Consider the following 15,753-nt stretch of genomic DNA (forward strand, 5'->3'; position numbering starts at 1 on the left):
GTTTATCCATTTATAATGCGCACCAGGCCCAGGGGTATCAGGGCACAACAGTTACAGATAATGCGAAGCTTGGTTAACAGGTTACAGAATTGTCAGCCCAATCAAAAAGTAGTGCAGATGAGAATCACAAAAACAGACAACAGAACACAGTGGAATATACATAATTCAGTAATTACAATTTAGACAAAATACAGAGGCATAGTTCATACAACTAGGATACGGGGGGCACAGGCAAATATACAAGGAGGGGTGCAGTGGTGCGGGAGTGTAATCCGGGCTAAGGGATACGTATATGTGGACATTAGATGTCGTTCGACTTCAGCCAGTTGATGTAACTTAGTCTAAACTTTGTGTGGGATGGATCTGCTCTAATGTGGTGTGGTAAGGAATTCCACAGTTGGGCAGCTTTGACGTGGAAGCTGTTTCCAGCAACCTTAGATAGCTTGAATCTAGGGATGGTGATGCAGTTGAAATTAATACATCTCGTGGGTTTAGTGGAAGTTCTTCTTTGAAATCAGTTTGTGAGATAACTAGGGGCAGCGTTGTTCACCTTGTTGTTGTACCTTGTGTGTCAGGTAGGCCATTTTTAATTGGATTTTGTTAAGGGTAGCAAGCCAGTTGTTTTGGCGCCTTATCACCGAGATATGTGATTTTTGGGCACGCCAGGGGCTGTTCTTAAGGCATTAGGATTTGAATCTTTGGATGATAGATTTGTTGGCCCCAATGTATAATGCATTGCAATAGTCGAGCCTTGATAGGATCAGGGCTCTTGCCAAGGTGATGCAATTATTGTCCGAGAGAAAGGCTTTGCAAGTACTGATCAGCTTAAATGTGTAGGCTGTGGCAGAGGCCATGGTGCTTACTTGTTTAGCTAGGGAGAGGGTGGAATCGAGGTAGAACCCAAGTGTTTTTACCTCCTTGGCCACCTTAATAAGGTTACCATCAATGATGTTAATGTTAAGGGTATTTGTACCGTGCACCGTCACCAACGGAATTGGTCCCTAGGCGCTCTGGCGGATCTGTAAACGATAAGGTTGGTGGGTGGATTAGTAAGGTGAAGAGGGAGTAGGATAGTGAGAGGAGCGGTGTTCTGTTGGCAGCTTCAACTCGGTATACACCAGATGCTGAGCTTTGGTGCGGGTATTGAATCGGTGTCAGTGCGCGTGTGCTGTTGTTCCGGTTTATGTGTTGTTGCAGTGTTGTGAAGTGCATGCGGCTTGTGGTGCGAGAGATGGTTGTGTGAGTTTTTGAGCGAGATAAGTATGCAGAGTTTGAGGTTATATTGGTTAGTGGGTTACCTGACCTTTAGCATGCTAACATTCACGGTATTGTCTAAGCGTGGCACTTGTTGGCCTTCACAATCCTATCTAGAAGCGGCGCAGGCCACTGTTCAGAATTCTATCTAGGTGTGGTCATGCCAACATTCACAATCCTGTCTAGATGCGGCGCAGGCCACTGTTCAGAATTCTATCTAGGTGTGGACATGCGAATATTCACAATTCTATCTATATGCGACGCAGGCTAGTGTTCACAATTCTATCTAGGTGTGGACATGCCAACATTCACAAAGATGAGTAATCCTGTCAAGGTTTCTTCAGGTTAATGTAGGTACCCGGAATGATCAGCTCTGTTTTGTCATCATTCAGGCATAGACCGTTAGTAGCCATCCATGCCTGGATGATGAGATACACCCTATTCACCAAGGCCAAATCCTTCTCGTAATCCCCGGAAAGTGGGAGGAGAATCTGGGTATCATCTGCATAATTAGTGTAGGTGATACCGAGAAGGTCCAGATCATCAAAGAGGGGCTTGGTAAATAGGTTATATAAAATGGGGGGGGAGACAGGACCACTGGGGAACACCGCAGGTGATGGGAATGGGGTCTGCTGCTGCTGAAGGAGAGAAAACCCTCATTGCTCTGTCGCTTAAGAAGGACTCAATCCATGTTATAGCATCTTTGGAGACGTGGGCAGCTGAATCCAGGTGTCTGCATAAGACCTTGTGATCCACAAGGTCGAATGCAGCTGAGAGGTCAAGAAGTAGGAGGAGGGCTGTTTTCCCTGTCTCTCAGCTCGTCGACCTGTGCCTTCAGGTCGATAAGGGCAGTCTCAGTTCCGTGTTGGGGGCAGAAGCCTGATTGACGTGCTCCTAGGAGTTGTTGTTCCAAATATTTTTGAATTTGGAGGTATGCAACTTTATCAAGGATCTTAAGCAGAAAGGGGACAGTTGTAATAGGGCGGTAGTTAGTGGGTATGAGTGGATCTAAGGTTTGTTTCTTTAGTAGGGGGAGCACCCATGATTGTTTGAGGTTGGATGGGACGGTGCCAGATGCAAATGAGGCATTGATGAATTTGGCTATAAAAAGGGGCAAGATCGCTTGCAACGTCTTTTATGAGCTGAGCAGGGCAGAGATCTCCCTAGCAGTTAGAGGGCTTGAGTGAAAGAATTACTTTCTCTGCCTCAAGGAGAGAGAGTTTGGCGAATTTAAATCGGGGGGGGGGGGTCTGGTTAGCCAGTGTTTTCTTCGAAGGGACACTCAGAGTAATGTGGTTAGGAGGATGGTTAAAGGATTTTATTTTTGGGATATTTTGTTTTGAAGGGTGGTCCCTTCATTGGAGAGGGCCTGTTGTATATCAGTGCACCATTGTCCTTGGTACAGATATCAGGATGCTGATAGGGGATTCATGTTCCTTAAGGATGGAGAATAATTCTCTAGTGCTAGAGTTAGCGCTAGAGATACGTTTATTGTAGGAATTGCGTTTGTCTAGGAAGATTTCCTTTTTGTAATGGGATGAAATTTCGGCGAGTTTAGTTTTGTTAGCTGTGGTTGGGAGTAGTCTCCAAGTAGTTTCACAACTCCTCTTTAGGTTTCTAAGGTCTTTGAGTTGAGGCGAGAACCATTTGTTCAGATGCGCTTTAGGCTTACTAAGTCTAAGTTTGCTGGGAGCAAATGGTATCAAGTGTAGTCAGCATGATTTTGTTATACTCCTTGACAAGTGGGCCTGGGTCAAGGTTGTCTTCAAGCAAGTTGAGGGTAGGGAGGATCACTGGGATCACTTTATCCCTTGTTATTTTTGTTTTGTTTCTTGTTAGACAAGGTGGGGCAGTAGGAGTGGTTAGCGGGAGTGGTCTGGAAGTAAGAATTGAAAAGGACACGAGAAAGTGGTCTGTCCAAGGATGAAGTCCACGGCTGGACTTCATTCCTTGTATGTAACCAAGCTTTGCATTCCTCTTGCTGCCTCTGTGCCTTGCTACCCCTCTAGGAGTTAGGTGCGTAATATAAGTAAATAAATACTAAATAAGATGTGATGGAAGTGATATTGGCTGTGCAATTGTGTTCCAAAACCCAGTCGAGGATTCTCCGTTTAATGTGGGTGGGTTCGGTGATTTTATGGGATAGGCCTAATTCGGATAGAGTATTAGCAATGACTAATACTTGAGATGTGGTTAAAGGTTATTGGACAGTAGAGTGTGTGTCCTCAAAAGTTCCAATAGGGCCAGGGGGCCTATAGATAAGGTGAATGGTTAATGTCTGGGAATTAACTAGAGGGAGTTTTGCTGTGAGGATTTCACAGCAGGGGGCGTTTTGGGCGGGAGCTAGTCTCAGAGAGGCTAGATTTAGAGATAATGGTGATTCCTCCGCCTCATGCTTTGTCTCTATCCTATCTGATTATGGTATAACCATCCGGGACAGCCAAGGAAAGCAGGGGTCCTGCTGCTTCGTGTAGCCAATACTCAGTAATGGCTAAGAGGTCATGGTTGTGAGCCAATATTAGGTCAGCAATGTCTGTGGCATGTGCCACTAAGGATCTAGCATTTATTAAAGCAACTTTAAGTGGGGGAGCAGGTGTTGTAGTGGTAGAGGGTGAGGGTGATGTGTCTAATTTGTTAGATTTGGTCAAGGTGTGGTTTGGAAGTGACCTGATAGACATAGTTGATGGGGTTAGGCGTACCATTTATGGTTTTCTGGACAATATGGAGGTTGGTTTTGATGTTAGGTGAGGGTAGGGATCTAGCGAGTGGTTCATAGAGTTTACTGAGACGTGATCGGAGTCTCACGTTTCTAGCCTCAATGATACAAGGAGTGCTGGGTCGGAGCAGGCTGCTTGGATATACCGTGGGGTGAGAGCTGTTAAGTGTCATAGAAGCCATGGTCAGTGGGTCTTGTATTCTCAAAGAGATGAAGACCCCTAGCAAGTTGAGCAAGAATAGTAAACTAGCATGGCTGAGATTAATGGTAAGCGTGTGCATGTTGAACCAGGACCTACCGAGCATGCATATAAATGAGATGTAGGCAAGTTCAGCATACACTAGAGTAAAGGGTCAGGAGACACGCTTGCGTCCATGTTGCTAGTCGCAGTGTGACAGTACAGGTAGCTCCTTATACTTTGTTAACAGGCATCACAGATGTATTAGAGCAGTGATAACGTAAATTACTTGTACAATTGCCTAGGTACACAATCAGCATGTAAGGGCATGTGCTAAGATAGGGGACACAATCAGAAGTTATGCTTACTCCTACGTCCCATCCACTTTCCTCCATACTTATGGGACATCTCGCCGTCCTAGGGACGGGACCGGAGCAATTTGTAAAAAGCATCCAAAATTTTGCTAAAATGGGTCCTTCCTCTCTTTCTTGCACGGGGCCAAACATGCGGCCATAACCCCACCCACCTTGGCTCCACCCCACGCATAACCCATCAGTCCTTTTCTCCGCTCATTCGGGACCGGGCGCACTTGCATCCGCGGAAGATTTTCTTCCTTTTTTTCCTCTCTGGCTCTCGCTAGCAGTCGTGTACTAGTCTGTCTATGTCGTTCAAACTAGACTTTCCAGATTGTTCATCGTGTCAACAATGCTTTGCGAGGGCGGATCCCCTTCCTCTTTGTTTACAGTGTTTGGGTCCGGATCCCCGTTGGGACTCCTGTTTTTGCTGCGATTCCCTTCCGGTCCGGGCTCTTCAACGTCGGTTGGAGCGGTGGGAGGAGGTTTTCCGACAAACTCCTCCTTCGCATTTTCAAGCGTTCATCGACGAAAAGAAGAGACACACGGTAAGTTCTTTACTTTTCAGAGCCCCCCGGTCGGGAGACACCTTTCCGGGTTCCTCCTGGGCCGGGAGGGGCATTGATCGCTCTGTCACCGGGGTTCGGCTTGAGGTGCCCGTTGGGCCTAACAATTATACCAGAGTTTTCTCCGAGGGTCTCCGTAAGGGGCCTGTGGATACCGGAGTACACTCTGAGGCCCCTCCTGTTGGGGCCGCTTGTAGACCCAGTTCTACCGAGTTGTGTGGTACCGGAGCTTGCTCCGAGACCCCTTTGTCGGCTTCCCTCAAAAATAAGACCGGGGTTCGCCCCGAGGCCTCGGCGGGGCTTGCTGTTACCAAACTGATGTTCGAGGCCTGCGCTAGTAAGGCTATTACCAGACCTGGGTCCGAGGTCCCTCGCACAGAGGCTAAAGTTACCAACATTTCTAAGAGGCCTGGCAAGGCCATATCGGTGAAGGTTGTTTCTCACGTTCCCGCTCTTGTGGCGACATCAGATCTGTTGAGGGGGCAAAGAAGGAAAGTTCTTCTTTTACCGGCAGTGCCGAGGTCCTTCCTTCCTGAGAAGGCTAATTTGGCGATTGGTATGTCGCAGAAACATTCCAGGCCACATAGTACCGGCTCAGCCGAGGTTCCTTATGTTAAGGTTAAAGTTAAGACCCCTGATCGATCGACGGGGACCCCTGCCTCACTTCCTCACGTGCCGCAGTTCCCTTCAGGTGATGACAAAATGGCGCCCGTTCCCGCCACGACCGCGACGGCCATTTTGGGTGCTACCCCTACAACTACGCCATCGGCCTCAGGTGTAGGGCTTGGTTCTGTGGGTGAACATAGAGTTCCTTGTGCGCATCCTTTTCAGCCAGTTTATGACTGGAACGCTCGGTTGCCCCTTCTGCACAATGTTTCGTTGCCTGCGGGGTCGGCACCTTTGATTTATGTGGATACGTCAGTGGATGGGCCGGTGTGGCACCCTTCCCCGTAACGTCCCTGGAATTATCATCCTCATGAGAGGCCTCCTCTGGTTCCAAAACAGTCCCCGGAGGACGTATTTTTTGGCAAATTTCAGACGCTCATGTGTACCGACCCCACGAGGGAATATTTCAAAGGGCTTTTTAGGGAGATATGTCCGCCCGCGCCTCTGGCTCCACACGTTCCTCCGGTGGCTCTGCCGGCGCCTCCCTTGCCTACGTTGTCTCCCAGAATCTTCTTCCTTTGCCCCCATTGACCCCCGTGGACAAGGCAGCGCCCGACACGGCTCAGCAGGATCTTGACCTGTCGGATGACGCGCAGGGACAGATCAGGACAACGAGGACCTGCCCCGCTCTATTAGAGCTTTTCATGACCGGGGTACTGGACATGATGCGCTTCTTGGATGTTCCGGTGCCCGAGGCACCCGCTCCGCAGGAGGGCGTGCTTTCTGGGGCGTTCACCCTGTCTCCTTTGGAGCATACCAGCCTGTTCTTGCAGAAGGACGTTCTGGCCGAGGTCCGCAGGGTCTGGGAAAAGCCACACTCTGGACTTTTCATCAATAAGAAAATTGACGCGCGATACAGGCTGCATTATTCGGAAGAGGTGACCCGGTCTTCTTGTCCGCCCCCCTCCTCCACAGTGGTGGCTGCGGCTACTTTACAGTCCAGGCCTGCAGCATCCTCTTCCACAACGGCTACTCAGGTTCTGGCAAAGGAGGATAAGCTCCTCGACTCACTTGGGAGGAAGATTTTCACCAACTCGGCCTTGCAGCTCAGGCAGGCCAATGCCGAACTGGTGTTAGCGGGGGCTAATATGCGGATGTGGAAAGGTCTGTCGGAGTTTGAAGAGTTCATTCCGGTCGAGAAGCTGGAAGACTTTAAAGCGGGATTATCCGACGCCAGGATCTCATGGAGGCTGCGGCTCATCACTTAAGACACCTCGGCTCGGGCCTTATGCTGGGGGTTGATAACTCACGACAGGCATGGCTGCATGCCACCAAATTCTCAAAGGAAGTGCAGGACAAGGTGTTGGACCTTCCGTTTGATGGCAATGAGCTCTTTCATTCTACAACAGATGTAGAGCTGACCAAGACGAAGGATAGCACTCAGACAGCCAAGTCCTTGTCGGTCCTTGTTAAAACCCCTTTTAAAACCCAGAGACCGTTGTCGCAAAGTCGAGCCTCCTCTGGCTTTGGGGGCTTCCTAGACCGGAATTCTCGCAGCATGGATACCCCTTCGGGGAATAACTGCCGGAGGTAACAACGGACTCGGTTTTTCTCCCGCTCCTCGGGTTCAGGTGGCAACACCACCGAAAAACCTACAAAATGAGGGTTCTCTGCGCTCGCACGAGACCCCGGTGGGAGGACGCATGGAGTCTCATAGGGAGGCGTGGCAGACCATCACCGAAGACAGATGGGTCTTGTCAGTCGCTCGGGGGAGCTTCCGCTTACCCCTACCTCCTACCCAACCCTTGAACCCTCCTTTTCAGCTGTCGGGCTCGCCCTCCCTCAAAGCCGAGGTTCAGAAACTTCTGGACCTCAGAGCTGTAGAATCCGTTCCCCTTGGGGAGCGAGGGGAGGGCTTCTACTCCCACTGTTAACAGTGCCCAAACCCAACCAGGATCGCCTGCGCACCATCCTAGACCTTTCCCATTTCAATCTTTTCCTACCCCAAGAGAAATTCAAGACGATCACGCCCAGCCAGATACGGTCCTCCTTGCAGATGGGCAATTGGCTCAGCGTAGTGGATCTTCAGGATGCGTACATGCATATTCTGAATTGGAATCCACACAGGAGACATCTCCGTTTCTCTTCCAGTTTCGAGTGCTTCCTTTTGGCCTCAGCTCTGCGCCGCATGTCTTCACGAAGATGATGTCGGTGATTGCGGCCTATCTTCATCTGCAGGGTATCCATGTGCATCCGTATTTGGACGACTGGCTCTTACGCAGTCCTTGCCCGTTGAAAGCAGCGGGCAATCTTCAGTCTCTCCTTCAGCTCCTGTTCCATCTTGGGCTGTCGGTGTACTGGCGGAAATCTTCCATGACGGTCTCGCAGGACTTCATTTTCCTGGGTTTTCGTTGGAACACGATCGACTGCAGAGTGTACCTGATCGGGGACAGAATGGCGGATCTGTTAGTCACGTGTCAGATGTTTGCGCAGTCGGAGAGCATGTCGGCCTGGTGGTTCCAGAGGCTACTGGGCCTCATGGCCTTGTGTGTGTTGGCTCTTCCTCTTGCTCGTCTCAAGATGAGGCGGACTCAGATGGCTCTTCGGAGTTCTTGGTGTCAGGCTGTGGACCCGGATTCCAAGCTAATAATGATTCCGGCTTCCATGAGAGTGGACCTGGAATGGTGGTCATCTCTCAGCAACCTGTCGGTGGGTGCGGGGTTCCAGGACCCAGCTCCTACAGTGACGATCATGACGGACTCCTCCCTCCTGGGGTGGGGTGCAACGTTAGATCCTCTTCAGGTCTCGGATCTCGGGTCGCCCCAGGACAAGCTCCTCCACATAAATCATTTAGAGCTTCTGGCGATCTTCCTAGCGCTCAAGGCGTTCAGACCGATCATAGCCAACAAGGTGGTACGCATACGCACGGACAATGTGGTGTCGATGTATTACATCAACAAGCAAGGGGGAACCAAGTCTCCCCCTCTCGTGGACCTGTACATCCAGATTTGGGAGTGGGCTGTGCTTCATGGTGTTTGGCTGCTTGCAGTGCACATCCCGGGCCAGCTGAATGTAACAGCGGATGCCCTCAGCCGGCAGACAGTGGTCAGCTACGAGTGGGAGTTGAAGGCAGGCCCTCATGGATTTTCTTGAGTTGGGGCACACCGGAAGTGGACCTCTTCGCTACGGGGATAAACAAGAAGCTTCCTCAGTATGTCTCCAGAGGGGGGCTGGGAGCCTCCTCTATGGAGGAATGCTCTCGAGATTCCATGGCACAACATGAGAGCTTACGCCTTCCCGCCTCTGCCTCTAATTCACCGAGCAATTTGGAAGCTGAAGAACTCGGTGAACTGTTGCCTTCTACTCATAGCCCCGTGGTGGCCGGCCAGGTGTTGGTTCTCAGAACTTCAATAACCGACGGTGTATCCGCCGATCAGGTTACCAGTGACCTTCGATCTTTTTCATCAGGGGCAACAGCCGATGTGGCACCCCTCCCCACAATCGCTCAGCTTGGCGGCATGGTGCCCGAGTTCAAGTCTTTAGAACATCTTAACATGCGTATTATCCAGGCAGCCAGAAAACCCTCGACTAGGCCCCAGTACAGAAGCAAATGGATCAGGTTCTGTCATTGGTGTTGAAACAGGCAGTTGGACCCAAGGGGGGCTACAATTGACACGGTTTTGTCCTTTGTATCCTTCTTGGCAGAGTCGGTGTCCATTTTCTGTCATGCAGAACTTACTTTTCAGTGGTTTCTGCTTACCTTTCTACAGACCAATGCTCTTACTCTCCGAGTAACCCATTTTGCAGGCTTCACACGCCTCTATCCTCCAATTCGTAGTCCGCACCCGTCGTGGGATCTGAATGTAGTCCTGACGGCGTTGTGTCATAAGCCTTTCGAGCCAATGGCCACGGTGGACCTCAAGTACCTGTCCTGGAAAGTGTCCTTTTTGGTCGCCATTACGTCAGCAAGGCGGGTGAGTGAGCTCCAGGCCTCGTCGGTGGAGCATCCCTTTTCGGTCTTTCACAAGGACGAATCCTGCTTTCCTGCCGAAGGTGGTATCTGAATTCCATCTGAATCAGTCGATCTCTCTGCCGGTCTTTTTTCCGAACCCTACCTCAGAGGCAGAAAGGGTTCTGCATTGTCTCGATGTCAGAAGGGCTCTTAAGTTCTATCTGGACAGAACATCCGAGCTTAGGAGTTCTTCTCAACTGTTTGTGACTTTTGGTAACCCTAAGGGTAAGTAGGCATCTAAGGCGACTATTTCTCAGTGGATCGCCACCTGCATTACGAAGTCTTTCACCGTCCAAGGGCTGAAGCCTCCTAAGGGTATTCATGCACACCTGGTGCAGGGCAAGGCAGTCGCGGTTGCTTTTCAGAAATATGTCCCCTGGGAGGCCATCGCTAGGGCAGCTACTTGGGCCTCCCCATCTGCTTTTTGTAAGCATTATTGTCTTGACATGAGCTCAAGAGCTGATGCTCAGTTTGGTCAGGCTGTGCTGAAGAACCTGTTTCAGTAAGGGGTATTTCCATCCACCCGTAGTTCCTGTAAGGAGGGCTTGGGAATCTCCCATAAGTATGGAGGAAAGGGGACAGGACGTAGGAGTATAACCAGGTTACTCACCGTAGTGACCACCTTACTCCTAGTCCATAGTCCCCTTTCCTCCATACTTATGGGACATCTCTCCGTCCTGTGGGACGGAACCGGAGCACTTTGCAAAAAGCATCCAAAATTTTGCTAAAATGTGTCCTTCCTCTGTTTCTTGCGCGGGGCCTGGCACGTGGCCGTAACCCCACCCACCTTGGCTCCGCCCCGTGCAGTTTTTGCTGAACAACCTATGTATTTGTTTGAAGGTGGATGTAATGTATGAAAACTATATTTTGATTGGTTATCCACATTTAGATTGAACTATCAAATTGGGAGAACATTCTTTGAGGCAGATACCGTTTCACAAGGAAGTGGTTAACAGAGCTTTCACACCGGAAAGCTGGCATACAAGTTGAGAATAGTAAAGGATAGAGACGTGGATTCTTTGAAGGCCATATATTAGAGGTAACCATTTGATACATAGTTTGGTTTTTTATTCTTTTACCAGACACGACTGGATTTATGGAATACTACTCAAAGTCTTACCGTTTTGGAATACAATACACAGTTTGAACTGTGATAACTATACCGACACCAGGTAAATATCAAGGAAGAGCTCACGATAGAAAATTGTTTGATAGATGTATATAGTAGGAATGGTTTTTGCATAGGACTTTGCTAAATAAGTAAAAATTGTGTATGATCAGTGTGCATTAGAGGCACGAATAGCTCCTGTAGAAGGGAAATTAATTTCCGAAACGCATAGAGCATATGATTGATGAATTTAGAATCTTGATTACTGTCCTGTTGAAATTATTATTGCTGAAAAAAAAATTGTGCAGTTCAATCAAGATTGTCAATATAATAATTGCCGAGCAAAATAATTCTTTAAAGAAAGAACTAGTAACGTTAACCGACTACCTAATTAGTCGTAAATATTGATTGGATCACAATAAAATGAGGTGTGCAGGCCCAGGGGACGGGAGTGTACCACAGGTCTGTGGACACTTGTTTTGTTATCCCAACTGTCCACTGTTCTCATCTCCGTCATGGATAGTGAATAAAAAGGGTCAGAAACCATACCAGCCAATCCTGTAGGATGTTTAAAATGATCATACAGTTTAACTCCTATATAGCCAAAAAGGAGGATAACCTATATCCCTTTCTAGGGACGTCCTCTCCTCTGAGGGGCCATAAGAGGGATCACCCCCAGTGGGATCACGCTTGCCCTATCCCCTAGGGTAGTTTAAGCCTTAGCAAGCTCACCTCTAGTCCCAAATGGGGTGGCTCCTTGGGGAGAGAGGACAAATTCCCTGGATTCCTCGACAACACACAGAGGCAGAACTAATAGATCATTATCTAGATGAAGACATTCTTAGAGAGACGGTCATGCGAACTTCAGAATGGGAAAAGCTCTGGGCACAGGAGTTCTTTCAATACTTTTCTGGGTTCCATGTCATTCCATCAACAGTAATTACTTTGTAGTAAATTATCACAAAGTAATTACATCGACATCTTTCATCAGATTTTAATTTTGGGGGATATCCCCCGCCTCCCAGGACTCCCTTCTCCTTCATTGCTACCCCTATCGAAAACCCTCCACGCCTCCTTTTCACCACTTTAACCTTAAATACGCATATTTTAATTACATTTTTAAGTAATTACTTCGTAGTAAAGTACCATGAAGTCATTTATGTCGATAAAGCAACAAGATACAACTTTTCTGAGAAGTATTAAAGCCTGTCTAAATTGAAACACGCAATGCAATTATGAGAGGTTCTATTCCAATCGCTACAAAAATGGTGAACACCGATTACTAAGCCTGGAAGGGAGCCATTGAGGTTACGGGAATTCAGCTTGCATCACCTTAATGCTGCTATTTAACTATTGATGAAGATCTACTCATCGAAGCTTGGGGTCATGCTGAAATTAATACATAAGAATCAAACTGGTTTCAAAAAGGTTATTTTATGAAGGGCAAAAACTGTTTCGGCAATACCAGAGATTGAATTAATGCGATGCATCAAAATAGAAATCTGGCTGAACAATTGGCAGTGATCACAATTGGTGCTAAAAAAGCTTTTAACTGGATTGGACTTAACTGGCTTTTGCCCTTCAGAAATAGATTTGTAGTAATTTCCTGGCATTGTTTGATGCCCTTTGCAGTGATCTCACAGCAAAGTGTCAGTAAATCAAAGTGCATTAGATAATAACTACTCATTATCGCAAGGTTCAAGACCATGGAGCGCTTTTTCAATATTTTGTCAATTTTATCAATAGAGCTCCTAGCTGAGGCACTTACACGAAACGATGGCACGTTTAGTATCAAGAATGCTAAAACCTCAGATATCCATTTTCTATCCTACAACAGATAGGTCACTTATCAGGGTGTACTTTTTCACACTTTCTCAAGCATGCCACTGCTCCTCCTCTTCCAAATGAATCTATCCTGCAAGGCATCTATTTGGGGTTTAAAGTTGATCGGAACATATGACTGATCAGGAGATGGGGGAAGGTGAATCAATACTATTATGCAAATTAGGTAATAATAAATTGATGTTTCTTCATGCTTATTTAACATATTAAACATGATCCCCTACTATGGAACACAAAATATATGAACTGTTACTAAAGTGTTCGGGAACCTGTTGGGAGTAATAAAGGAACATAGTAAAATCCTTTAAGCCACATTCCAAAACAGTGCCGAATATTAAGGATTCAGTGTTCTTGATATTAGCATATACAATCAACCATTCAGTTAGCAGGTCTTTGCTTTATGGATTCAACCTTGTGTGGAGAAAGAGCAGAATTGGGGTGGATTTGAAAGGGAAGCAGCAAACTAATTTACCCAGCGTCCCCGCTACCGATTGACTCAGTCTTGGGCTTTAACACAACCCTACCCCTTTCTAGTTATCCATAAGATCAAGAATTGTACAAATGCATCTTCTAGCATGGTGGAAAAACAACAATGGTGACCAACAACAAAAAGATCTGCTGGGAATCCTGGCACTTTACAGGCATTCATAAGGTGAAATATCTTTGTGAATGGTACTATGGCATGCTTTGAGTTTCTCAATGTAAACAAAAAAGCTGTAAAATATTTTGCATTTCACAACAATTTTACTATTTTCTTCTCCTGACCCTCCCAACTCGTACAAACCTGCATGTGTGACATGTCTCTGCCTACACTCCATTTAAATAAATATTGCCAGCATTTCATCTGCCTTACAACTGTCGTAAACACTGGAAATCAGAGATGTACTACGAAAATGGACGTGGACCCAACATATAAACAAAAACATTTCTTCAGTGACCATTATAGATGTTTTCATCCAAAATTTTATTGAGGAAAATTTAAATTAAGGTTCTGTGACAATTTCTGAAAAATGAAGACCAAATACAGATTTCTATAACTTTATTATTAAGTGGTTTGTCAGGTGATTGTAAACTCTAACATTGGCCCTGTGGTTTGCCATCATTATTTCAGTCTATTAGTGGCGATTAGGAACATTGTCCGTCATTCGTATCCTTTCAGCTCCTTGCCCAATTGGCTCGACGAACAGTCTCAATAGTTTAAAAAACGTGCCTTTAGGTAACAGCATGAAACCTTTTACTTAATGGCTCTTGGAACATTTACCTAAATTTCCAGCAGGCAGTCTTTTGTCTTGCAATTGCTCTAGGAACTTTGCCTTAAAGTTCAAGCATGCAGCGTTTCTTTCATTAATCACTTTCTCAACGGAGTCCACAGACATTCCTCCAGTTTCCAGCAGCAGCGTCCTTTCTTTTAAAGGAATGGTCATCCTGCTTAAATTAATTTTTATGATTTCTACAGAGCATCCCTTACATTTTAGTGCACTTATCACTGCGACCCCACAGTTTGCCATGTTAAGTTTGAATGCCCTTTCAGCACATAATGGAGCAAACATCCTGCTGGTGAGGCCAGCAGCTCCAGAGAAGGCCATAGACCACGCATTCACACCCAGGGAGGGTGAGCCAACCAATCAGGTGGCTGGAATAGCAGACGAGAATACACAATCCCCACCCGTTGTTCCAGCCAGGCCCTTCCCCGGGTTGCGCCATTTTTTCCTTTTGTTTAATGTGGGGATGGAAGAGGGAGCCTTTACCTGCTGCCTCACCACAGCCGATCCCTCTAAAATCACCTGATTCCCCTCCCTACTCCCCCACTTACCTGCTGGGGACCGAGCTCTGTGCCCAGGTCCCGGCGCTCCTCCAGTCTAGCTGCTGTTATGGAAATGGAAAAGGGACTTCGTTACTTTTCCACATGGCGGTAGTCATCATTTTTTTTTTCTCAATCTTTCCTCATGAGATCAGCCCCGCAAGCAGCGTGGGTCTCTTGAGGAAAAACTATAAAAGCCATTCACACCCTGGGGTGAGAATGGCTTTTATGCCCTGCCAGTTAGGCGGACATTACCGGTAACAGCCCACAGCCGACCTGAGGCCCTTGCTTCGCTCTGGCGTGCCATTACCGGCCATGTCCGCCTTCCGAACAGGGCATGAATGACACATTTACGCAATCGCCCGTTGTCATGGAAATGCGGAAGTTGCTTTTACTTGCAATTCATATCAACACCACCTTTCTAGGTTTTCATCTTATTAGCCACTTGTGTGTTTCGTACTTTGTTCTTTGCTTTGATCCAATTTTTTCGCTTTAACAAATCACTTTCTGGCTCTTGGTGACATTAAAAGTTTTAGATTATGTTACTGATACACGAAGTTGCTTTTCATAGGAATGCAGGAACGCATCCGTAGACAACGGTTTTAACAGTATCACAATGAAAGCATGTTCCGCAGTCCCATGCACATTTATCTTAACATCTCCTTGTTAATCCATTTTTTTAATACACAGATCGAGCAAAATTATTAACTTTAGTATTGGGAAACAGAGTGTTATGCATTTTTTCAACAAATCCCTCTCGAATTGTTATTTTAACAAACCATTGGATTACCATTGTTACATCATTTATAAGTTTTGCAAATACACATGTATGTCTATACTTTATTTTCAAAAGGTCTCTTCGGTTGGCCGTCTTCACCTGTACATCTTAATTTCCAAGCCCATTTAATATTTTAAATGCCATGGCTTCATGTTCAAACCCGAATGCACAGATGAAGAAATGAAAGCAAGACAAAGTGAAGAAATACCTGATCACAGTAGTGACATGGAGGACCATTTTCCTGATACGGAACCCAGCCAAATGGAAGATGTCTCCACTAAGTGTCAATGCCATCAATGTGAACTGAAAACCCACATTAGATGAACAACCACTACCATGAAAATTAGTAGTTGACATGGTATAGATTAGTAGTTGACATTTCTTCATCCAGTCAACCATTCATCCTCACATGTTAAATGCATTACGTCTATTTCTAAATGTTTCTTCATTTTAAATTGTTTTGTGGTCATCCCTGATGCTTTCACTATAACAATTTAATATGCGCAGTAGTCACTGAGATAGTGTCACATGGTTTCCAA

General features: G+C 46.7%; 1 protein-coding gene across 4 annotated transcripts in view; it reads right to left on the bottom strand.

Annotated features, from left to right (window-relative positions):
* OSBPL9 (oxysterol binding protein like 9) overlaps positions 1 to 15,753 on the bottom strand; it is a 1,764,730-nt gene that overhangs the window by 1,723,742 nt on the left and 25,235 nt on the right. The window lies entirely within an intron of this gene.

Source organism: Ambystoma mexicanum, chromosome 1q (genome assembly GCF_040938575.1).
Source record: "Ambystoma mexicanum isolate Mex_15411 chromosome 1q, UKY_AmexF1_1, whole genome shotgun sequence".
NCBI lineage: Eukaryota > Metazoa > Chordata > Amphibia > Caudata > Ambystomatidae > Ambystoma > Ambystoma mexicanum.